At 41.5% G+C, this 25,743-nt stretch overlaps 2 long non-coding RNA genes across 2 annotated transcripts; one reads left to right on the top strand and one right to left on the bottom strand.

Annotated features, from left to right (window-relative positions):
• The first annotated feature begins 7,721 nt into the window (after positions 1-7,721).
• On the top strand, positions 7,722-25,287 carry LOC310845427. The gene is made up of 5 exons (XR_014564710.1): positions 7,722-8,600; positions 13,313-13,437; positions 14,275-14,371; positions 17,776-18,876; positions 25,142-25,287. It is a non-coding gene; the product is annotated as an uncharacterized lncRNA (long non-coding RNA).
• On the bottom strand, positions 11,826-13,316 carry LOC310845494. Its single transcript, XR_014564805.1, has 2 exons — positions 12,233-13,316; positions 11,826-11,856 (listed from the first exon to the last, which is right to left on the bottom strand). It is a non-coding gene; the product is annotated as an uncharacterized lncRNA (long non-coding RNA).
• Positions 25,288-25,743: the final 456 nt, after the last annotated feature.

Raw genomic sequence — 25,743 nt, 5'->3', positions numbered from 1 at the left:
TGGGACACTGTGATGGAAACCAGAGCACATGGAAACGCTGTTTACCTGCCTGCCGCAGTGGTACCTATTTATCTACTCACATTGGTATGCTTTCGAACTGCTAGGTTGACAGGAGCCAGGACAGAGCAGCGGAATCTCACCCTGTGGTGCAGATTCGAACTTCCACCCTTCCGATTGGCAAGCCCAAGAGGCTCAGTCATTTAGACCACAACAGCACCCGCTACCCTAATAACATCAGTGAAGACATCCTAACAGATAACCTCTGAAGATGTGGAACAGACAATTTGCTTGGTTGCAAGAGTTGTCTCGGGAGATGACATCCTGGATGACTGCTGTAGGTGAAATGGAGGTTTGGGGCTGGGGAAGGCACCACCTTGTCCTTTGCCTCAGGCAGCCTAATGGCAGGGCCGGCTTACATGCCTTCTGCATGTAGAAAGCTAGCACATGGGAGAGCTAGGCCGAAGCCATTTTCCCCAAGCCTGGGATTCTCCTCCAGAGTTGGACCACATGCATTTTCTACATGTGTCACAAGCAATGCCACTGAGAAGTGTGGTGATTTAAAGCCATGCCACCAATCTCAGTTGATAGGGCACAAAATTTCTACAGCAGATATCCCCCTCACAGTGTTTCAATTCCCAGAGTGTTTTAACAACCAATCCTTCTTCCTAGGGAACTCTGAGAACTGTAGCTCTGGAAGAGGAATATGGGTTTCCTAGCAACTCTCAGCATCCTTAACTACAGTTCCCGGGATTCTTTGAAGGAAGCCATGACTGTTGAAAGTGGTTTGATACTATTTCAAATATATAGTGTAATTGAGGCCTTAGAGTGATCAGATACTATCATGTTTAGAAGCCCTTGTTTAGAAGGATATTGACAAGCTGTAACATGTGAAGAGGAGGACAACCAAGATGATCAAGGGTTTGGAAACCAAGCCTTACCAGGAAGAACGTTGCGATGATAAGAGTTGTTTGACAGTGGAACAGACTCCCTCAGGATTTGGTGGACTCTCCTTCCTTGGAGGTTTTATTATTATTATTATTAAATATTTTTATTAAGTACAAATTAGAAAACATACATATTCACAACAAAAGAAAATACAAAAGAAAAAGAAAATACATCTAACCAAGGGGAAAAAAATAGAGAATATTTTGTCTCTTTTCATATTTACAGTTATTTATACCTCAGGGGACGCAGGTGGCGCTGTGGGTTAAAGCCTCAGCGCCTAGGACTTGCCGATCGAAAGGTTGGCGGTTCGAATCCCTGCGGCGGGGTGCGCTCCCGCTGCTCGGTCCCAGCGCCTGCCAACCTAGCAGTTCGAAAGCACCTCCGGGTGCAAGTAGATAAATAGGGACCGCTTACCAGCGGGAAGGTAAACAGCGTTTCCGTGTGCGGCTCTGGCTTGCCAGAGCAGCGATGTCACGCTGGCCACGTGACCTGGAACTGTCTCCGGACAGCGCCGGCCCCTGGCCTCTTGAGTGAGATGGGCGCACAACCCCAGAGTCTGGCAAGACTGGCCCGTACGGGCAGGGGTACCTTTACCTTTACCTTTTTATACCTCTATAAAATGCTATTCATAACAAAGCAGTGAAATGAAAGATAAGATATCAGAAAAAAGAAGAAAAGATCAAAGAAAAATAAAGAAAAGAAAAAGATCATAGGTGAAAAATTTTAAAAGTAGATAAGTACTCACAATACACAGCCGTTTCCCATCTATATTTATATTCAATTGTATAATTTCATCTTGTCCTTATCTACCTTAAATAAAGTGTTTTTTTATTTTAAGAAAAGACTTTCACCGTTTACCTCATGCACTTTTAATTATCCGTTCGTCAGAACCTCTGTTTTTCATATTTTCCCTTTGGATTTCCTTAATGTCTCACTTCGTATTTTTTATATTACGCACAAGATTATTCTAAACACAACCATATGTTTTTCTCCCAAACATATGTTTTTCTCCCAAAAAGTTTTCCATCTTTCCAGATCTATCACATATCCCAAATCGTGCTCCCATTTTAACATGTTTTCCCCTTTCGTCTCTTGTTCTAAGGTGGTTTTCATTAATAATCTATACATTTTTACAAGTGTTTTTTGATCGCTTTGCAATATTTCCTTTTCTAATTTTGAGGTTTTATTTTCAAATCCCCCCTTTTTATGTCTTTTTCATATGTTGCTTTTAATTGATAATATTGTAACCAATTTATTCCAAATGTTTGTAATTGTTCGTAAGTTTTTAATTTAATATTTCCGTCTGCATCCTCTAATATTTCCCTATATGTTGGCCAAGTCTCTTTTGCATTACTCTTTAATGTAGCGTCTCCACTGGCGAAACCCATTGGGGAGTTTTCTCAATAATTTTTGCTTTTATTCTTTCCCAGGCATCCAATAAAGCCTTTCTTACTATGTGAATTTTTTATGTTCTTTTTTGTCATAGAATAAATAGCCATGCCAGCCGTATATTTTGTCCCAACCCTCTAGTGTTAGGACTTGATTATCTTTTAAATAATATCCATTTTTTTATCCAACATCAACACACTGCCTCAAAATACTTTCTTAAATCTGGCACTGCGAATCCTCCACTTTCCTTTGGGCCCGTCATTACTTCTAATTTTATCCTTGCCTTTTCCCCCTGCCATATAAAATTTGCAAGATCTCTTTGCTGGCTTATAAAATATTTAGTTCCTATTACAATTGGAATCATTTGAAATAAAAATAGAATTTTGGGGAGTATCATCATTTTAATCATAGATATTCTTCCTCCTAATGATAATTTTAGTTTTTCCCATTTATCAATACTTCCTTTAATTTCTTTCCATTTTTTGATATAATTATCCTTAAATAAATTTGTATTTTTATTTGTAATCCATATCCCTAAGTAGTTCACTTTATTTTCTGTTGTTTCCTCTAATTCCTTTTCCCCTTTCTCGCCTATATTTTTAGTTATCAATTTCGATTTATCTTTGTTCAATTTGAATCCTGCTACTTTGCCAAATTCTTTCATTCTTTCTAATGCTTTTTTATACTTTCTTTTTGGTGTTTTGGTTGTAATGATCACATCGTCTGCAAATGCTCTTACTTTGTAACACTGTGTACCAAGACATATGCCCTTTATTTCTTCGTCCTTTCTCAGAGCTATTAATAGGGTTTCTAATATTGTTATAAATAGGAGTGGGGATAAAGGACATCCCTGTCGTGTTCGTCTCTCGATGTCGAATTCTTCTGTAGTTTCGTTGTTTAGGATTAATTTGACTCTTTGTTTTTTGTAAATTTCTTGAATTCCATTCATAATTCTTTTACCTAAATTTAGACTTTCACAGGTTTTGATAATAAATTTCCAAGAGACACTGTCAAATGCCTTTTCAGCGTCTGCCAAAAGCATTGAAATTTCTTTACTTGGATTCATTTCAGCATATTCTATTAAGTCTATAATTATTCTAGTGTTGTCCTTTATTTGTCTGGCTGGCAAAAATCCTGCCTGGTCTTTTTTAATTACCCTTTTCAGCAGAGTTTTCATTCTATTTGCAAGAACTCCAGTAAATATTTTATAATCTATATTCAATAAAGATATTGGCCTGTAGTTTTTTATAAGTCTCAAATCCGTACCTTGTTTTGGGATAAGGGTTATCAATGCTTCTGGCCATGAATTGGGTATTTCTCCTTTGTCTAAAATTTCATTCATAATTAATTGTAATTTGGGTGTTATTATTTCCTCTAATTTTTATAATATGTTATTGAAATTCCATCTGGTCCCAGCGATTTCCCATCCTTCATATTTTTAATCACTTTTTTAATCTCTTCAAGTTCAATATCTGAATTTAAAATTGCATATTCTTCTTCTATATCTGGTAATCTATTTTCTAATAGGTATTTTTGGATTTTCTTTTCCTTTTTCAATTCTACTTTATATAAATATTTGTAATATTTTATAAATCTTTCTTTGATTTGTTTTGAGTCAATGATTTCTTTTTCTTAGTCAATAATTCTATTTATTACTCTTTCTACCAGTCTTTCCTTAATGAACCATGCCAGCATCCTACCCGGTTTATTTGCCTGCTCAAAATATCTTTGTTTTGTCCATGTAACTTTTTCTCAATTTCGCTATTTATTAAATTCGATAGGTGGGCTTGTAAGTTCTTTATTTGTTGGAGGATATCGTCATTTTTTGGGTTTTTCACTAAATCTTTTTCTTTCTCTCTTATTTATTTATTTCCATAATATTATTATCTTTATTTCTCCTTATCCTTCCCATTTGTTGTATTACATACCCTCTCATATAGGCTTTACTCGCTTCCCAAATCATTTTTTTTATCCGTATCCTGATTTTCATTTATTTCATAGAATTCTTTCAATATTTCCTTAGCTCTTTTAAAAGGGTCCTTGGAGGTTTTTAAGCAGAGGTTGGATGGCCATCTGTCATGGATGATCTAGTTGAGATTCCTGCATTGCAGGGGTTTGGACTAGATGACCATCAGTGTATCTTCCAACTCTACAATTCTATAATATTTCCTCCCTAACAAATGGTAAGCACTATTTTATTTGGGAATGAAGCTGTGAGCAAACCTGTTCTATCACCCTGATTAAATTTTGGTACCACCACTAGAGACCAGATAAAATTGCTCTAGGGATGGATTTGGTCTGCAGGCTGTCAGTTGACTATTCTTGATCTATGGAGTTTCCTCCGCCTCTATCCTTTTCTCTACTGTTCATCTGGTAGAAAGGATTCATGGTTTAAATCAAGAAGAAGAAGAAACCAAATCCCTAGCTCAACCTGAGCATGATTTAGCCGTCTCAGCACCACGTCTTTAAACACAGAATGAAGAACATTATTTACCTCCACATGTGGTCTTCTGGCAATGGGAGTATTGATCCTTTCTACCAGAGCATCTCCACCTTGAAAAATTTGCCTACAGCATCACCACATCTCCCAAAGTAAGCCTTCACCATTAAAACCATTAAAGCCATTTAAAACCATTAAAGCCATTAAAACGTTAGATGGTCACTGTAATTAGAACTTCCTTCCTCTGTGGGAAAGTGTATTGTGAGCAAGGAAAAGGGAGGTTGGTGCAATCTCTTTATTTCTTCTTATTTTTTCTTTTTTCTTCTTATTTTTGTTCTGTTTATGAATTAAATTATCTCAAAGAGATTTCACAATAAAAACATCGGCAGTGAAAACCAATGGGCCGATTCATGTATGAAACCAACTAAAGGAAGTTTCATGTGCAAAAACAATTTCAGATCCAATGTAGATACTGGCTGGGCTAAAGATCTCCACTTAAAAGGCTTGTTGAAGAAGAAAGGGCCGCCTTAGGCCCTGAAGGACAATGGAGACAGCCCCTGTCTGATATGCAACAAGAGGGACTAGGGCCAACTCATGACATTTTGGCATCAGAGGTGAAGGACACAATGGTGATTCTCCCCCACCAAGGAAGAAGGGGTGAGTGAAGATCTACACCAGAAACAAGGGTGGGAGGAGACCAGAAGCATCTGTTGTTCACCAAGAGGCCACTGTAGCAGTGGCATAGCGGGGTGGCTGCTGAGGAGGCAGCAGACCCACCTCCAAGGAGCACATTGCAGCTGCCACTGTGGCAGCTGCTGCAGTGGGTGATGCATTCCTTGGATGCCTGATCTGCTACCCCTGTGAATCCTGCTGCCTGAGGCGGTTGCCTAACCTTGTTGCCTCATGGGTAGGCCAGACCTGGGAGGAAGTTCCAAAGGGTAGGAGCCACCATGCTAGAGGCAGCCTGATTCCTATATCATATGCAATGGACCTCCTGATGAGATGTCTTCCCCTATTGATCACAGTGAACAATTGGGCATATACGAGGAGTGAGATGATCTTTTAGAAATCATCATTCACACAGGGAAGAGTCGAAATGGGATAACATAGCCGTAGGTTCAAATACTGGCAGAAAATGTAAGAATCCATTTCTAATAACCCTTTCAGATGAAAGGGATTAAGCTCACACTTGTTATGCACTGTTTGTGCTCATTATTTCTCAGAATAGGATTAACTTTGATCATTTTCTATTGCCACTCGAGCATCTGCTACGAGATAGGCTGGCGCGCTGAAAGTTTAGTCGCGGGACCCAAGTGCACTGTTACCTCATACACAGAATGTCAGTGGAAACTGGATTTGTTCAACTTGAAGGCCATATCCAAACTTTGCCTGGGAGACTCCAGTCAAACCTGTAAAATCTTCTGCAGCCAAAACATCTGCAGGGATTTTAAAGGCAGGAAAAATGATTCTGATAAGATTAGCAATCTCGTATCCTTATTCAGGCATCATGCTTGAGCAAGAAATAGCAGTCTGGATTTGGGATATTGAGCCATGCATGTTGATCAGTCCCAGATCTTCCCAGGTTGAGCAGATGTCTGAATGAGGCTTTTACCTGGATTTACTTGACTGAGTGTAGACACCTCTGCACATAGGAGCCCTATATTATCATAGCTTGAAGACTTCAATTAAGTGAAGACTTCAGTTTAGCTAAACGAAAACAGTTTGGAACCTTCAACACACTTTCCCTGCTATAAACACAGGGGGGTCTGTAATAGAGTGGGGAGGCACACATATTCCCACCACATAACACTAAAACGTGACTGGTACTGTTATGGTGCTTTAGAAGCTTTTAATGTTTTGTTGCATTCTTTTATATTCTGTTGGAAGCCACCCAGAGTGGCTGGGGCAACCCAGTCAGATGGGTGGGGCACCAGAAATTGTTTTTGTTGTTCTATCACCATCACTACCTTCATTATCCCAGGTTAACCCTGTGTCTGTCAACAGTTGTGTAGGAACACGTCCCACCAGTCTTCTTCCAATACAAAGATATCCATGAATACACACCTTAATAATGACAGGCATATAATACGCACCTGGCCTCGCTTCTCTCTCTGCTTAGCAAATCCAGCAATCATACAAAGTTTTATATGGAAAGGGTAAAAACGATATCACAGAAGGACACAGTCTCAATCTCCATTTATCTCCAGTTGTCAGATATTTTACTGCAAATAAGTTTACTGTGCAGGTGTTCTTTCCTTTCATGGGTTTTCATGGGAGAGACATCACTAGTGCTGTCAAAATTCATGAAGCCAGGGAGCTCCATGGGAAAGCATTCCCATTTGCATGGAGAAGAGAGACAGGCAGAGATGAAATACTGCAAAATCTTTTACTGCACCTGCATAAATAGGGGCATGCTATGCCCTCCAGAAGTTCAAATCCTGGATGAGGCACGTTAAAATAACATAATGATCTAGCTGAGAGCATGCTTGGAGCAGTTTCTAATAACTACAGATGTTTCTCACCTAAGGGTGTGAGGGAACCACAGAGCTTGATAATCAAACCACACAATGTCAAATTCACTTATTTGGGGCACTGTTGTCCCCCTCTGTTCAGGTCCCACAGTTTTTCTTTTCTTTTCCTTTTTATAAAAAAGCACCTTAAAAGGTTGCAGAAGCCATATATCTCCTGGGAGAGTGGAAGCCTGCAAAGGATCACTGAAGGCTTTGTATCGTTTGTAGCAGCTTAACTGCTGAAATATTGTAGAGCAAATACACTGCACAGTGTAAGCTCTGTCAACACAAATCTTTCTTTTGGGAATGATTGGCCGAGGAAAAAAAATATCTTAAAGATGCTTCTCAGTTGGATTGGTATCCTTCATGTCTGCACTGAACAACAGGCTTGTGTGAGAGGTGAGAGAGAGAGAGAGAGAGAGAGAGAGAGAGAGAGAGAGATCTCACCAGTACAGCTATTTATGTGGGCACCCATAATACTTTGATCAATATATGAGTACAGGCAACTCATTTTTTAGGACACCTCTACCCCATCCCACCTTACATGTGTGTGTGTGTCTGTGTGTAATTTTCTAGTTCATTGGTCAATATTTATCTGTGGTTCATTGCTTTGGATCTATAAGACAGTCACATGTTTTTCAGTTTTCTTTGCCTGGTCTGAGTTAGAACAGACCCCCCAAATCTCCCTGTTTTCCAGGGATGTCCCTGATTTAGAGAAGTCATCCTGGGTTCTGATTTGATCCTGAAATGTCCCACTTTTTCCTTAGGAGGTCCCTATTTTCATCGGAGAACTGCTGGATGATGTGGTAGGATGTCCCTATTTTCACTGGAGAAATGTTGGAGGGTATGGAGTTATCTGACTCCCAAGCTGTCTGAAGGCAAACTTGTATAGGGAACTTATTTTTTAAAATGTTTAATGTTTTGTTATGTTTTTATATTTGTTGGAAGCTGCCCAGAGTGCTGGGACAACCCAATAAAATGTGTGGGTGTAAATAGTAAAATTATCATTACGGAATGGGACTTCCCTATTTTCATTGGAGGAATGTTGGAGGGTATGGCCCAGCAGCAGTGACACTGGCAGGTGGCACAGTGGCGGTGAGTGTCCCATGCGTGGTGGTGGTATGGTGGTGTGGCAGAGCAGAGTGGCACTTCCTGTTTTGCCTCAAGTGGCGAAATAGGACGTACCACCCCTGGTCTCAGGATTCCAGAACTTACAGCTGTCAGTTCTGAGTGAAGGCAGGCAACGATCCACAGCCCAGGTGGGGCTCGCTAGCTTGGGGAGGAGATGTGTGATTCCTCAGCTGGAGAAGGTTCAGGTGAGACTCACGTTCTTTGCCAAGCCCAGAAGCTATAACAGGCCAGCGTCCTGGCCACACACACATGGCTTCTGTTTTGTGCAAAGCTCGTAGACTGAGAAACTTGTATTACACACACACACACACACACACACACACACACAAACTAAAGGTGTGTGTTTACAGGTAAACAGATACCAGTGTCCATGCGCATAATGACGTTAGGCAAGGCCATCCCACCCATAATAATAATGAAAACTGTAACAGAATAACATAATGAGAGAAACTAAATGCAGTAACAGGAGGCAAGAAACAAGAAGGCACAGTTGGTCCCTCTTAACAGACATTCTTAACTGAACAGAACTGAACACACACAGAAGGGAGGGGCTGATTCTGGAACAATGGACACAAGCCCCAACCACCAGATGCGAAGCACACTACTAGAGTGGTACCTTGGTTCTCAAACGCCTTGACACTCAAACACTTTGGTTCCCAATTGCCGAAAACACAGAAGTAAGTGTTCTGGTTTTTGAATGTTTTTAGGAAGCCGAACGTCCGATACGGTTGTCGGCTATGGTTTCTGGGGCTCCTGCACCAATCAGAAGCTACGCCTTGGTTTTTGAACAATATCGGAAGTCAAACGGACTTCCGGAACAGATTAAGTTTGGCGCTTTTGTTTTGGCTATTGATTTTGCGTTTTTGTTTTTGAGGCTTTTTCAGTTAATTTGTTTTTGTGACTGTGTGGAACCCAGTTCAGCTACTGATTGATTGTGTGACTGTGGAAATGGATAAAAGCCCCCCATCCAAACAATGACTATTATGGGTGGAGGTAAGGAAAAAAAAGTAATTTTAATTTTTATCATCTACAATACTGTCTTACTTATTTTATACAGTACGGTACATTGATTATTGCTTTCATTTTATGGATCAATGGTCTCATTAGATAGTAAAATTCAGGTTAAATTGCTGTTTTAGGGGTTGTTTTTAAAAGTCTGGAACAGATTAATCCATTTTGCATGACTTTCTATGGGAAAGCACACATTGGTTTTGGAACGCTTTGGTTTTGGAACGGACTTCCGGAACGGATTAAGTTTGAGAACCAAGGTACCACTGTATTCAAATTAGGCCTCAGTGGCAATCCTGTATAGAGAATTTCTTTTTAATGTTTAATGTTTTATTATGTGGCTGGGATAACCCAGTAAGATATGTGGGGTATAAATAGTAAAATTATCAATATTGAATGGAACATCCCTATTGTCTTGAGAGAAGTGCTGGAGCATAATATGCAAGGATTGTCAACTGGTCAACATTTCACAGGCCTTTTCCAGCAAGGTTGCATTCTGTCAAGTAAAAGTGAGTAAACATCAAATCCCGCTACGCTCTGTGCTAGACAGACAAGATTCTGCCAAATTTTATTTGCTTGCTTGTTTTATTTAACAGGATTTATATACTGCTTAATCATTAAAAAAATCTCTAACTGGTTACTATCAATTCAACATTGTGTTGTAGCCAGTGAAGTCATCCCATCACTTTAATGATTTTTGCCTGCGCAATGAGACTTCCTCTCCCTCTGTGCCTTCAAATCTGTTCTGAATAAAATATGGGGTTTATCTGCCCCCCATTTGATGACAAGACACGGTGCACATACATCATTTGAATGGCAATGTCCATTAGCTTGGGGGCCCCCTGGTCCCCTCAAATATTTTATGAGGAGGGCAAAGGGACCTCAGCTCCTAGGAATTGGCTCCTAGGATCTGGTAACAGGAAAAGGACTTAAATGAAGGGTGAAAAGCCTTCAGAAAGTGTGGGAGCTACTGCTCTGAGTAGGAGAGATCTTGCGTGAAAGCTGACATTCTAAAACAAACCCCCTTCCTGCAAAACATTCTCACTGAAGTCGACAACAGTGGTATTCTTTATACATTAACTTTGGCTCCATTTCAGAGTAAAATTCATGAGCAAGAGTAACCAATTATTAAGGAATAGGAAGACAAAGGAATACGATTCTGCATTGTGCTGGGACTTAGTAAGAGTTGAACACACATTATTCACTGGATAAATATGTGGAAGAAAGGAAGAGAGTATTTAGCTCTGTTTTAATTACTGTTAATCTGCCGAGACTTTCCCATTAGAAATATCACACTGGCATTTTCTTGGGTACCAGCTGCAAGCCAAGCTCTTTAACATTTGATTTTGATGCACTTATTCATCCAATTTCCTGCTTTCCTTCATCTGTTCACTAGGCACCCATGCATTTTGGAATATATTTCTGATGAGACAATCCCCCAAAATTTCAGTTAGTTTCCCCTTTGTTCTCCTTTGCCTCAATCCCTAGGTCTCTCTCTCTCTCTCTCTCTCTCTCTCTCTCTCTCTCTCTCTGTGTGTGTGTGTGCGTGTGTGTGTGTGAATAACTCTCAGTGAATATCTCTCTTTGAAGCACATCATGTTTCAGACAGGGATAATGGCCTTTGGTATTTGGTATTCTGCTAGAACCACATTAAAAACCACTGCGTTCCACTGGCTAAGGAAGTTACAGTGATGCTCTCATCCACCTGACAGAGTGATGATAATCTGGGGCTGTGCTGTGTACTAAACAATCACTATTCATTGGGGTTTGTTAGACATTTCATTCCACGGCAAAAGGAAAAGGGAACTTTTGTCAATAATTAAGTTTCAACATTGGCAGAGTGGGATTCTTCAGGTGCCCACATCTCGGGGGGGGGGGGGGAGGAGGCCTAATGAAAGAGACTCATTCTTTCCATACTATGTTTTGAGAAGGGAATTAGCTCTCCAGAACTCTCCCACAAGGCTAATTTTTAACACAGGAAGCATCCTTCAGTAGAAGTCAAATCTCCCTAGGATCCAGCACTGAAAACATTATCATTTCAAAATTCTCTTTACAAGTTCTTTGTCTTCAGCTTCATTATTGTCTTGTGCCTGTACTTGACAGAATTCTCATAGGCTTTGCATTATTACAGAGGAACATGATGGCAAGAAAGTCCTTTGCTCCTTCTGCGACCTTGAAGAGAAGGCTGTTCCAAGGGAAGCCATTACAGGGGCAGTTTCCTAATATGCTAATGTCTCCAGTGTTCAGGATGTGTGTGGTTTGTCTATGTAGGCAGAAGGACACAAACTCTTGTGCACGAGGGAGCTATCCGGAGGTTTGATGGAACCACAAGTTTTGCAAAGGGACAATAAAAGTTGGGGGGGGGGGATGAACTAAAGGGGGATGGTATACAAAAAAAAATTAAAAAATGTTTAAACACAGCTAATTTACAACCTTAGGGACGCAGGTGGTGCTGTGGGTTAAACCACAGAGCCTAGGACTTGCCGATCGTCAGTCGGCGGTTCGAATCCCTGCGGTGGGGTGTGCTTCCGTTGCTCGGTCCCAGCGCCTGTCAACCTAGCAGTTCAAAAGCACCCCCGGGTGCAAGCAGATAAATAGGGACCACTTACCAGCGGGAAGGTAAACGGCGTTTCCGTGTGCTGCGCTGGTTCGCCAGATGCAGCTTGTCACGCTGGCCACGTGACCCGGAAGTGTCTGCAGACAGCGCTGGCCCCCGGCCTCTTAAGCGAGATGGGCGTGCAACCCCAGAGTCAGACATGACTGGCCAGTATGGGCAGGGGTACCTTTACCTTTACCTTTAATTTACAACCAGGGACTGTTAGGCTGTGTGCACATTATACATTTAATTCTTTCCCTCAAAGAATTATGGGCATTGCAGTTTGTTAAGGCTTGCTGGGAATTATAACTGTGGGTGCTAAAATACAGAGCCCAGAATTCCTTGAGTAAAAGAATGTGCTTTGAAGGTGCTTTAAGGTATAATGTATAAGCAGCCTTAGCTGGAAACAGCTCATACCAGTTAGCTCTTGTGTTCTTCATTTGTGTTCTCCAAAAGCTAGAAAAATACAAGATTTTGTCATTGGTTTGCCATGCCCTCCCAAACCTGATAACTTGCACTGCCTCCAAGGGAAGCCCAGATGAGGAAAAGATTCACACTGCTCCACCCAGTGGATAGACTTTCAGCATCTCACACTTTTCAAGCCTGAGGACATGGAAATTCTGCCTTTCTCAGACTCAGAGCCCAGAGAAGCATCTTCTGCTTCTCTGTAGTTGCAGAACCAAAAATAAACCCTTTTAAAAGAACAGACAGATCCTCTAGGGCAGGCTTCCTCAAACCTGGCCATCCAGATGTTTTGAAACTACAGTTCCCATCATCCCCGACCACTGGTCCTGCTAGCTAGGGATCATGGGAGTTATAAGCCAAAAACCTCTGGAGAGCTGAGTTTGAGGAAGCTCTAGGGAGACAGTGCCAGCAGCATACAGGCAGTAGCTTTATGATGCTTCAATGCTTAGCTGAAGCAACATTCTCATGTTATCTACAGTAGAGGGAGAGCTACAAGCAGCAGAGCTCACTGTGGAAAAAACCCAAACAAGAATCCAAACCAGGGAGGCTATTCCATAACCACGGTGCCAACACTGAAAAGACCCTCTCTTTGGTAGCCACCCGCCTTAAAATCTGACTTTGTGGGAGATTAGCAGCCCAACCCAACTAATGTATGTTCTTGCTAGTTAGCATGAGAAAGGGCTAAGTCCACAGAGCTGTATTGCTGATAGGCAGGTACTCAGACCATACAAATACAACTGGTAGAGTGGTATCTGTGTGATGTCATTTCCCCTCCTTTCCTGGAGAAGAAGGAGCATATAGTACTTCCTGTTCCTCTCTTTCTTCCAGTGATCAGCCATGAGGGCAGCCGAGCCTTGTGCTTGTTCCAGCTTTAGGCACGTACTGTAAATATGAGTATTTTGCCTGCATAGTTTTGACTAATGCCATCGCTGTGAACCAATGCAAGAATATTAGTAAGTCGAACTTAATTTTTAAACTTACTTTTCAGATTGTTGCCTGATTCTTTGTTAAGTGGGATAAGAAAGGGGAGCCAGCTTAATCCATAGCTGAACTTGTTCAAAACAAGGCTTTATAGCCAAATTCCTATACTTTTAATTTTGCTCCCAAGGATGGGATTTTGAAACTCTTTTCACACAGGTGGGCACTTGGAGGGATAAATTGCAATTAATATATCCTCTCTTGCACATTAAAAACCCATCCCACAAATTTGACCTGATGTAAACCTGCTTACTGGGACTTGACCTTATATGAACTTGACCTGATGTGACCTTCCTTAAGGCAGCTACCACTTCCCCTGCCATCCCTGAGCCCCAGAATAACAGGTTGCTGCCACATTTGAGGTGTGGGAAAACTGGGAACTTTGCCCATCTGCACCTATCAAGCAGTTGGATTTTCCACTTAAAACTGCCGGAGATTCCTTTTGCAACTAGCATCAGTGTGTGGAGCAGATGTCACTTTCTCAGCCCCATTGGAGTGAAATTATGCAGAGAAAACAATAAATAATTTCCAGTGACTTGACTTTATGCAGCCTTCCTATTCAAATGGCAAAATAAGAAATGTACAAATCATCACAGGCAATGGATGGGAGATAGAGTGAGATCCATAAAGCACAAGAAATCCCAGGAAAATTGGCTTGGCACAACACAGGACCTCTGGGATCTAACCCATTGTGTGATGTATGCAGTTTTGTCAAGTGAAGGGTAAAAAGCCACTTCCATAGGTATTAGGGAAGTATGTTAGGATATCAATGCTATAAATTTTAAGACTGTGACACAGGCAGTGTGTTTTAGGCTGGCTGTAATTACTTTGTGCGTAAGAGAGAAACATGGTGGAAGAAATCAGAATGCGAGAACGCCGTCCGGTGGTGTCAGAAAAAGGAAAGGAGGGGTAAGTTGTAAACAATAGGCTGTCATAGTGAGTAAAATGGAATTTCTGTCTTTAAAAATAAAATAAAAACCAGAGCAAAATTTCAGAAAGATTATAAATCACAGCTTTACCCCGCATTATTTCCAAACAAGCAATTCAAAATCTCTGCAGTTGGCCTTCTGGGGACTTCTTAAATCACTAAGCCCTTATCAGCACCAAGTAGAATAAAAGTCTCTTTCAGCACATTTATCCTGCCGTTTCATTTGAATCCAGCAAAGCCCAGGGAGGCAGCGAGACATCCTGTTCTGGACAATGTTACACTACCTTGGAAGGAGCAGGTCCACAGCTTTCGGGGTTTCCCCGGACATTTTACTAATTCAGCAAAAATCCGCCCGGATGCCATTTTCCTGAACGAATAATGTCCTGGAAAACCCAGACTTGTGGCAGTCCTAGGGGTGCTGCTGGATTCAACACTGTCGCTGGAGGCTCTGGTGGCCTTGGTGACTAGGAATGCTCTGGCTGTTTTTGGAGAGAAATGACTTGGCCTCTGAAATATACTCAGAGTCGCAAAGTGATTTCATGCTCTTTATTCAGCTCATAGTGGTGAGGAGGAATGAATGAAAGTCCCCTCAAAGTATCTGCTTTATATACATTATTTACACAATGGGCTGCACATGATTGGCTAATTCCGGAATTCTACTGTAAGCCAATCAGGTTGTGGATTCACTTCTATCTGGAGCATGATTGGGTGGTTCCTGCTAACCAATCATACTGCAGCATTGTTCTAGAACCAATCAGACAGCTGCATTCTGAATCTTATTGTTCTAGGACCAATCAGACTGCTGCCTTTTGGAGCCTATTGTTCTAGGACCAATCAGACTGCTGCAGTTTGGATCCTATTCAACTCAGTACATAACAGCCTCTGTACTCCATGCTCAGGCAACTTCCAGATTGAATGGTTGTGTACCAAATTTCCTTTATGAGTGAGGCCAGAAGGTGAACTACAGAACTGGAAAACAACAAAAAGGTGCATGTTGAGGGAGCGAATAGGGCCATCATGTAGTTTAGTCATGAGGTGGCACTGGATTTAGCTGTATCCAGGTGGAGGTAAACATTTTCTGTGCTGTTCAAGACAATAAAGTTCTTGTCTAGTTTTCTAACTGATGCATCCTCTATGCCTTCTGTGATGGTGAAAACGCTCAAGCAGTGCATGGACCAGGAAATCCAGCCATTTACTCCCTTCCTGCACAACTTTTAGCTCTTTGCTACCACTGCTCAGTTGAAAAATCAGTACATCCTTTAATCTTGACACATGATACTCACGCACTGGGGCAAATACTCCTGGACTCAGACAGTTTTTTAAAAGGACAAATGCTTCTTTAACACCTCACAAATTCCTTACCATTGCTAGCTTACAGCTTTCTTTGCTAACTGCCCTGCTGAGTTGGGTTTTCAGACTAACAAGATCCATCTCTACCATGGTTTGTATGCTTTTATTTGGTGCTGTTCCTCAATAACAGCTCCTAAATGTGCCTATAACCTTGTTTTCAGAAGTCTGGTTTTGATGCTATTGAATCTACTGTGGCAATGCAGCAATTAAGTGGGATTAACTGATACATGAGACGAAGGATACTCCTGTGTGGGTTAGCATTTGGGGACAAAGTATAAAAAGCAAGTCATCTGGATGACTTATTCATAACGTGGCCATATTTAGAACAAGGTCAAACTGGCATCAGCGCCTTGAGTTTAAAATAATCCCTCCCCCTGTCCTCCTCCATCTGATCAAAATGTCATCTTCATTAGCAGACATGGGTACCATTTAGGTAGGGCACTCTGTAGGTCTCAGGCTTACTCACTGGTTTTATATTACAACTCCAAGGGATTATTTTCAGAATTAAAGGAACCTAGGTGCTAGGTATGATGCTACAGATACACTTAACTTTGCTTTTTAAAAAAAGATAAAATATTGCTGTTTCTCTCCCTCCCCCCCTTCTCACTCTGGTGCAAGAGTAGTCATATTTTCTATCCATCATTCAAAGGGAGGCAAGGTGTTATCTTTCCAATGAATCAATATCAGTCTTTTAAGTCAGAGCCTGAAGAGTACATTTATGCTGACCTGCTGTCAAACCACCTGTGGTTTGGATAATATCATCTGACAATTTAACACCCCCCCCAAGTAGTATTTCTGCATCAGGCATAGGCAAACTCGGCCCTCCAGATGTTTTGGGACTACAATTCCCATCATCCCTGACCACTGATCCTGTTAGCTAGGGATCATGGGAGTTGTAGTCCCAAAACATCTGGAGGGCTGAGTTTGCCTATGCTTGTTCTACATCTTAATATTTTCCTCCAAATATTTGTAAGCATCAGACACTGAATCAGCCTATGTTTCAAAGAAGCATTTTCCTTATTACATCTCCAGCACCATGTTGTCATGGAACGTCACCTCACAGGGTTGTTGTCACAAATGGAACTAATAAACTGAAACTGACACGGGGACAAACAGAAGAAGACACCTTCACCCCGGTATGGCTCCCCTTTATCACATACACAGCCCAACAGGACAATGACAATAATCCACCAACAGCATACAAATCAATATGGCTAACTTGATCCAAAACACCCACCCACCTCACTCACACACGAAAACAAAGATCACCACAGCCAATCACAAACAAACAATCACATCTTGGCCAACCCCAACCTCTCTCACTACCAAAGGAACACAAGTGAATAACACAAGCACGCTGACACCAAACTACATACATTAAGCATAATAGAAACACTGCTACCCTACCCCCATCCATCTCCCCTCCCTCCACCCTCCTTTCTTTTTTTTTTTCTTTTCTTTTTTCTTCTCCCCCTAATGCCTCAACAAATGAAATGGATTTGTAAAAATGTTACACGGGGAAAAAAAAATACGAGGCATTATACTTACACTGTAAAACAATAAAACCCTTAATAAAATATATTTTAAAAAAACAAAAAACAAATGGACCGGCTATGGCATAAGGCTTCATGGGGCCGGCATGTGAGACACATGCTTGAGCAAGGTTCAAATACCACCTTGGCCATGCCTCACTAAACTACAATTTTCAGAGTAGTTTATCCATCGATCCTTCTTCTCAGGGAGCTCTTGGGATTTATAGCTCTGTGAGGGGGGTGGGGAAGGGTCTCCCGACAACTGTGAGCCTTCTTAACAAACTACTGTTTCCCAAGATAGTTTTGGGAGAAGGAGTGACAGTTTAAAGCGATAAGATTCTGCTTTAAATGTGTGTGTGAATTAGTTGCCTAATGAGATTAAATGAAGGCAGGTGAGATGGATGCATGGTATTGTTTTATAATAATAAAAAACAGAGATGCAATTTCAGGCTAGATACTAGAAATATACTAGACTCTATATTCCTTTCATCTCACGTGCACAGAAACAAACACAAAGATCCATGGAAACAGAACAATCAGTAAAGATTTCATGAAGGTGTCAGAAAAGAAGATTCAGCCGGGTGGCTTGGAAACAAACTGTGAAGTGAATAAATTCATGCAGGAAAGGGAAAGGATCATCTTTGCTATAGTCTATGATTATGTGCTGCCAAGACATTTTGCTCAATGTCTGGCCTTGATGTAAGTAACTGCTGCGTGTATTCCTACAATCTCTGGTGCAGTATTGCAGTTGCTGGATCATTGAAAGTCAGGGGAAGAGCTGAGCTGCTGGCCTAAAATCACAATGATAACACTAACAGCCTAGGTAATTGAGGTTATTATGGATGCATTAGACATACAGACAAACATACACAATTATACACAATGCAAAGATAAGCGTATTCACAGCAGCCAGAGTCTTCTAGCTCCGTCAGGAGAGACGAGAGTTCCCACACCTCAAATACACACACACACACACACACACAAACACAGAGCAGAAGTGGCTTAGCACCAGGATTCTCCAACCTGGTGCCCTCCATAGGCCTTGGACTGCAGATATTCATATTGCACAGTTTGAAGCAAGTAGGTGCTAAAAATAAAGTCCTTATGGAGTAAAAAACATTGTCAAGACCCATGAAAATATTATGCAAAGTTTACATGCAGAACTTTCTTTAAAATATAACCAAAAGGTAAATGATACATTCAAACAATTCCATATCTTGTGCATATCCGTCACAGGCTCAGCATCCTCTTAGAAATAAAATAAATGTACAATCAGAGCTGACAAACACAACTCTCTCTCTCACACACACAGGCATCTCTCCCCCTCATTCCATTTCCCTAGAGCTCTTTTTTCTCTCTTTGGGAGAGTCTTTTACGCATCTTTACTCCATAGTGTCTAAAAGAACAAGACTCCTTTCCAAGATGACTAATTTGCAATTCAATACCTTAATCATGGGATGCGGGTGGCGCTGTGGGTTAAACCACAGAGCCTAGGACTTGCTGATTGGAAGGTTGGCAGTTCAAATCTCTGCAATGGGGTGAGCTCCCGTTGCTCGGTCCCTGCTCCTGCCAACCTAGCAGTTTGAAAGCACGTCAAAGTGCAAGTAGATAAATAGGTACCGCTCCAGCGGGAAGGTAAATGGCGTTTCCATGCGCTGCTCTGGTTCACCAGAAGCGGCTTAGTCATGCTGGCCACATGACCCGGAAGCTGTATGCTGGCTCCCTCGGCCCATAAAGCGAGATGAGCACCACAACACCAGAGCCGGTCACGACTGGACCTAATGGTCAGGGGTCTCTTTACCTTTACCTTAATCACCTGATCTAAGGTTAAACACTCACATGTTAGCTAGCAGAAAACAACAATAGTTAATTATCAACTACTTAAAGCACAGAGAGAGCTCTTCTTGCTTTTCTAAAGCTTCAGTGGAATCTCCCCATGTTAAACCTTTTCACCAATACACAGGAATTTCCATTTCAGTGTGAATTAAACCAATTATACGTAACACAGCTCCCATCAGCCACTATTTACTATTACATTTATATGCCACTTTTTCTATAAGGACCTCAAAGTGGTGTACATGGTTCTGCTCCTTCTCTCCATTTTATCTTCAAAGCAACCCTATGAGGTAGGTTAGGTTGAGCTACCCTCTGTCTATGTTAGGATTGTAACCTAACAAGTTCTGATATGAGAACAGGAGTATGGGTACAAAATTAAGATCTATATTATTGTGGGGAATTCACACTTCAACTAAACAGTTGGACTGACTTAATGAATTCTCTGGTACAAATCTGGGGCTCCCTTATTGCTAGGGAATGAATACTGTGAGTTTAACATAAATTACTCTACTGGAAAGGATATAGTAAAAGGCGCCCGTCATTATAGAGAAAAATGTTTTAAAATAGAATCAACATGCAGACAAATTTCCATTGCTAGCTGTCAACACATTGGATGAAACAGAGCTTCTGAGAAGCCTCCGTTTTCAGTGGAAGATAACTTTTAGTCAGAAACTTATTTATTTGCAGTGGAAAATAAGTTTTAGTCAAACCATTCAGGCTTTGGTTCCCATTCAAGCCAATAAAGGTTCTGTAACCCATGAAAAAAATGCTGGTATGAAAAACAACCAAAGCTGGGGTAGCTCAGTCAATAGAGCACGAGACTATTAATCTCATGGTTGTGGGTTTGAGCACCATGCTGGGAAAAATATTTCTGCATTGCAAGGTGTTGGACGAGATGACCCTCATAGACCCTTCCAGCTCCACAATTCTACGATTCTAGGAACCAGTTGCTTCAGTTCTAGTTTCGATGAGACAATTTAAATATAAGGTACAATGAAAACGTTGTTTGTATAATAAGGCACAGCAAACTAAAAGACCTAAAATTATTAAAACTAAAGCCTTCTCCAGGCATATCCCCTTGTTACAGTTCTCATCTCCCTCCATGATATTTTGAGATCTCAGGAACTGCAGAGATTCTGTTCCCGCGAGACATAAGTTTGCAGGAGGGCAGGATTCCTCCATTCAAGTAAGCTTGCGAAGTGTAATCAGTGGTGGCTAACACCTGTTGAGATTGGCAGGGAAGTAGGTAGGGAGCATGGTAAGCCAGAGTCAACAAGATGCAGACCAAACTAATTCTATTTTTGTCCTCCTCCTTCTCCCTGCTGAATCTACAAAGGGCACACTGAGACTAAGATGGAGGAAGTTGAGAGGCAGCGCCGCTCTCTTCAGTCATTGTAAGAATGCAGGCTGGGGGAAGCCAGCTGAGGGCAGCCTGACCTTGATGGGGCAGTTCCCAATTCACCCTAGTGGACCAGCCTCCACTGGGTCTAATTTGGGGTACGTACTACAGGCACCAGCCCCTAGCTGCTTCAATGGGATTTTTACTGCCTCCCCACCACTGCTAAAGTCCCTTGTTGTGTTACAGCACCTCCCAGGCTGAGATTGGGACTTACTAATTTAAACACATGCTATAGTGCTTTGCCAAGTGGAGACAGTAGCCGATAATCCAATGGCATGCTATGCATCCAATTACTTGCAGTATCTATCAGCAAAGCTTGCAGTGTTTGAGATTTCTTTTCCAATAAGTGTTGAGAATTTATTTCAGGACAATGCTTCGTGTAGCAAGTTCTGCAATAATTTTTTAAGACTGCAGTGGACACTCAGAAAAAGAAGCAGCAGTGGAGAAATATTAGCATCAAACAAGAGCTGCTTTTAGTGAAATTACAGTATTAAACCGGAATCCAGATATTCTCCATCTTAAAATCTTCAAGCCATCACTGGATGGAAACTCTCTCATGTTCAGATAATACAAAGCTTCCGCTTCTAACATGGGGCGTGAAGTAAGTCTCGTTTATTGAGCTGTGGAAGAAGCAAGTATTCACATTTCCACCCAGATTTCTGTAATCTTTTTGGCTTGTCTTGTTACCTAGAAAATCTCTTTGATTATCTTTTTATGCTCTAGCTTAGCAGTTGTGCAGGGAACTAGTGGCGAGGAAGACTTGTGTTAATATAATTTGAAGGTCAGTGTTTTGGCCGAGACGCATTTCCTGCTGTATTATATGCCTCAGATCCAACTTTAGGTGACAAGCCTCACTCTTACTAGGGAGTACTCTCCACTGAACACAATGGACTTCTTGTTGTTTAGTCGTTTCCAACTCTTCGTGACCCCATGGACCAGAGCACGCCAGGCACTCCTGTCTTCCACTGCCTCCCGCAGTTTGGTCAAACTCATGCTGGTAGCTTCGAGAACACTGTCCAACCATCTCGTACTCTGCCGTCCCCTTCTCCTTGTGCCAACATCAGGGTCTTTTCCAGGGAGTCTTCCCTTCTCATGAGGTGGCCAAAATATTGGAGTCTCAGCTTCAGGATATGTCCTTCCAATGAGCACTCAGGGCTGATTTCCTTCAAAATGGAGAGGTTTGATCTTCTTGCAGTCCATGGGACTCTCAAGAGTCTCCTCCAGCACCATAATTCAAAAGCATCAATTCTTCGGCAATCAGCCTTCTTTATGGTCCAGCTCTCACTTCCATGCAATGGACTTCTGCGTAAATATGCATAGGAGTGTGTGGGGATGTGATGTAATACACAGAGAATTTGGTTCGGGACCCCAAAGGGGTCTGCTATGGTCGGAGAAGACTGGTGATGTCCAACCAAGGAGAGAAAGAAGCAAGTTGTCCTTTAAAAGCAAAGATCATTTATTTGGTTGCAACCGGGTTCCCTACACAAAGGTGACAAAAGGTATGAGGAAACCCACCCAAAATAAGTCCAGAAATTATACAGTCGCAATTGCGGATGGTCTTATTTGTCACAGGTTCATCAGTTTACAAGGTAAGGGGGAGGTACATGGGAGCAGGGTGCAAAAGGGAGGTTCGGGGTGCAAATCCTATCTACATGAGTAAAGTAATATCTACAAATCCAGGGACTGATGGCAAATGATATAGTAATCTGTTTTTTTAGAATAACAATAGGGACAAGAGTTTTATTTAACAGTTGAATCGCTCTTCCTGCAGGGTCAAAGGAAATGGATCTGGTCTTCTGGCACTTTACGGAAGAAGGAAGAGGAGCTGAGTGGAAGTGATTAGGTTGAGGCTAAAAATAACATTCGTGGTTACAATAAAGTGATGCAATTTGAATACATGGGTTCCAATTCTTATTTTCCTGAAAGTAGTTACAATCATTGAGAAGTTGAACAAACACTGATAAGGCACAAGGATACAAAGGGGTCAATTCCATTGCAAAGACGCCCAATGTAACAATTGCATAAGGGTCACCTTAGGGATTCACATTTACAAGTAGTAAAGACACGATTACAAGAAAAATACCTAGATACAATTTAAAATTACCTGGATACAATTACAAGGAAATACTTGGATACAATTATTTTTAAAAAAATACTTGGATACAATTATTTTTTAAAAAATACTTGGATACAATTATTTAAAAAAAATACTTGGATACAATTATAAAAATAGACATAGGATAAATTCAGGAAATAGGGCAATAGGCTGTACAGGGAAGAAAGAAAAATGCTTTATTTGACAGAAAGAAAAGAAGGGATTTGAAGTAGGGGAATAACGGGAGAAGCAAATTAAAAGGAGAGCAGACTAAAAGGCAAAATTGAGGGAAAGGTTCATATATCTCTTAGGTTGTCTTCATTTGGTTTATTTGGTCCTGGTTTTCAGCTTCTTTGGCTATTCTTCTACATCAGATGAAAATCCAAAGACCCAGATCCAGACAGTGCAAAAATTGTGTTATGAATTGTCGTTGTTGCTGTTTTACAGCAGGAAGTTAATCTAGATGATACCCAATTCTTGAGGTCCAGTTTCTATGAGGGTAGAATATGTAAGAGGAAGCCTGCCAAATCACTTCCTTTGTGAACTGTGCATGAAGAGGGGGAATTAACAACCCACAAATGAACTCTGGGACCATATTCTAGAAGTTAGAGCCTGTTCAGTTATTGCAATGATTCTTGTGATAGGAATTTTATGGTCTTAGATATATGGTAATATTCATATGTGTACCAACCAAGCACGTACATAGATCAGCACAGGAAGGCCAACCTGGAACCATTTTGATTCCTAAACTGAGCAAATGTTTTCTCTGCAAGGTCAAAGTGGGAAACCTCCGCATTGTCTCTTTTCTTACAAATCCTGTCTTAAGGGCACATTTAAGATATGAACAGGGTGTGAGCCTGTGATCTGGCCCAGGAACTAAGTATTTATCATTACAAAAGACTAGCCAGGCTCCCCAGGAAATCCAATCAAGTAACCTGCTAGACAGGAAATAAACAACGAAAAACAACATTCAAATTTCTGTTTAGACCGCCTTTTCTGTGATGTAGGTGTGATGTAGCTGAGGGGTGGTCTTAGCTTACACCCCTTCTGTGATATATGAATGATGTTTCTGGGGGTGGTCTTGATCTACAGGGTGGCAATTTCAAAAGTCTTTATAAGGCCTTGCGAGCCATTTTTCTGGGTTCCTCCTCTCTCCTGCGGGTGAGGGGAGCACCCTGTAGCAACAGATCAATAAAGATCAGGCTTACTAGCTGCTTTGCTTCTCAATATTCTCTGGTTGGCCTCTGTTATTCTCTGTTATTCTCTCCTACCAATAGGGAACCTATGTAAGGACTCTATATGGGCTCTTGGATACCCCATAAGGGAAAAGGGCAATTTTTGTTTACAACATTCTGCAAGCCACACTGCCAAACACTAGCCAGTGCTGCTCCATCTCTTTACTGCTCAGATAAGGTTCTTGGCCTTGCCTTGTTGCTCTTCTCTCTTGTCCTTTGTGCTGTCTTGGAAACATTCCGCAAAGGGCAGTTCTGTGTTGGAGGCCTATGCTGTCAGCTTAACTGTAGATCTCTAATGAAGTATATTAGTCTAAGCCACTATTACAATATTCAATAACTGCCGGGCCTTCAGCAGTGTGTCTTAGGAGCCCTTTGATAACCCCCACTCCACCCCGGAAACATAAGTGATATTGGCATGATAAGGGGTTTTCAATTACGTCCTGGGTGTGATTCCATTTCCATAGTTAAGAGGTGGTTTAAAGCACCTCTGCAACAATTAGAAACCAGCCAAATGGATCCTGTAGGCATTCACCTATGATCAAAGACCCGCCAAGCTTAATTTGTATTTGTGTGTCCTCCAGAAACAGGACCGGGTTCAAATTGGGATATGAAGAGACAAAGTAATTGATGTACCACTCCCTTTGATATCTTATTTGCAAAGGCTGTGTAATTACTTGTCAGTCCAGCCTGAGCTCTACCTCAAGCAAAAACGCTTTAGTATTCTTCTTTCATTCTTCTTGTTTTAATTGTACTGACATTCCTGTTCTCTGAAGAAACATCACAAAGAAAAAACCCAGCAATGTGCACATCAGGAGGCTGGCTCTGCGGCCTTTGAAATTAATGGCAAAGCTTCAACGGAGTCCAATGGAAGGAGTGGAATGGAAATGGAATTTTTTTTTGTCCTACTGCAGGCATCCACCAGTGTGATTGTGCGTGTGCATAATTTTAAATGTATCCAGTGTGGACATATATAAAAGCCTGTTCTCAAGAGTCTGTCACATTCTAGAATGATGGAGAAGCGAAGCCCAGGGGCTGGGCTATGCCAATGAAGAGGAGGGGCCATGCAGATTAGGAACAAGCTTGAATCTCAATGGCTCTAGTCAATGGAGCCATTAGAGTAAGATTTAGGGGCTTCCCCACCCCCATGGGACGCGGGTGGCGCTGTGGGTTAAACCACAGAGCCTAGGGCTTGCCGATCAGAAGGTCGGTGGTTCAAATCCTCGTGATGGGGTGAGCTCCCGTTGCTCGGTCCCTGCTCCTGCCAACCTAGCAGTTCGAAAGCACACCAAAGTGCAAGTAGATAGATAGGTACTGCTCCGGCAGGAAGGTAAACGGCGTTTCCGTGCACTGCTCTAGTTCGCCAGAAGTGGCTTAGTCATGCTGGCCACATGACCCGGAAGCTGTACGCCGGCTCCCTCAGCCAGTAAAGCGAGATGAGCGCTGTAACCCCAGAGTCGAGGTAATTTAGTAGTCATTTTAAAAAATATCATTTTATATTAGGGAACCTGTTATTTCTAAAATAACATTACAGATTGTAATGTAGATCAATGTATGGGAATTACTGGAAAGTTGCAGAACATAAGGAACCTGCTACACCTTCCAACAGATTTCCCATGTTGCTGAGTATATTCTTCTGAGTCAATGGAGAGTAAGATGCCACTGATACTGAATCTTTTTTTTTTTAATCCTTCAATTCTACTTTTAAAAAAATAAATATTTGACCTCAAATCCATTTTCACTCCTCCATGCCAAACCATTGTTATAGATTCACAGGAATTGGAGACTTCAGATGACCCTATGAAACTTAGGTTGCAACCCTATACTCACTTGCCTGGGAGTAAGCCCTGTGAATCAATAGGACTTCTGTTAATGCTTCTATTTATTTTACTTTTTAAAAATGGCATCC

This window comes from Podarcis gaigeae (assembly GCF_964106915.1).
Source record: "Podarcis gaigeae genome assembly, chromosome: 5".
Lineage (NCBI taxonomy): Eukaryota > Metazoa > Chordata > Lepidosauria > Squamata > Lacertidae > Podarcis > Podarcis gaigeae.
Note: the sequence above shows the minus strand (reverse complement) of the source record. Positions and strands in the feature narration are given on the sequence as shown.